We start from the raw sequence: 564 nt of genomic DNA, 5'->3' as shown, positions 1-564 counted from the left end.
ATTTTCTGTGCAATTGACATACAAAACCCCAGCAAGCCTCTCAAGAAACCTTTTATCAGCCAAACAACCAATAAACCAATTTCTTACTTTAAGCTTTTTTTTTTTTTAAATCAGCCAATGTGAATTCAGAGCACAATGCAACCATCTCATCTCAGCCAATGTGCTTCTGAACATCAGTCACTCCTCATTAAGGAAATTAAAGGCCCCAGGTCTTCTCAAATAAGGATCTCAGCTGGGCTGCATGCGCTGGACTCTGAACTGAATTAGGAAAATTCAGGCACCTGATAATTTTAAGCAGGGACCAAGAGATGCCTTTTTCTTGGAGAAGCCAGTCAGCATTTGTGATTTGCTGATCACCGAGTGTTTAATTGCGACCGGGCTAGTGACAAATTCTGCCCCAAATTTGCTGCCCTCCAAAAAAAAAGCTCTTTAGTTTACCTTTATCCTTCTTAAAAAAATCAAAGCAAACAGACCTACAGGTATCAGGAATCTCGAGGGGAAAACTTTCCAGGTTTTTCCAGCAGAGACTGCTGATGGATTACCTTCACAGAGTTCTAACAAAGC

This window comes from Ciconia boyciana, chromosome 31 (genome assembly GCF_034638445.1).
Source record: "Ciconia boyciana chromosome 31, ASM3463844v1, whole genome shotgun sequence".
Taxonomy (NCBI): domain Eukaryota; kingdom Metazoa; phylum Chordata; class Aves; order Ciconiiformes; family Ciconiidae; genus Ciconia; species Ciconia boyciana.
This window is presented reverse-complemented; position numbering follows the sequence as displayed.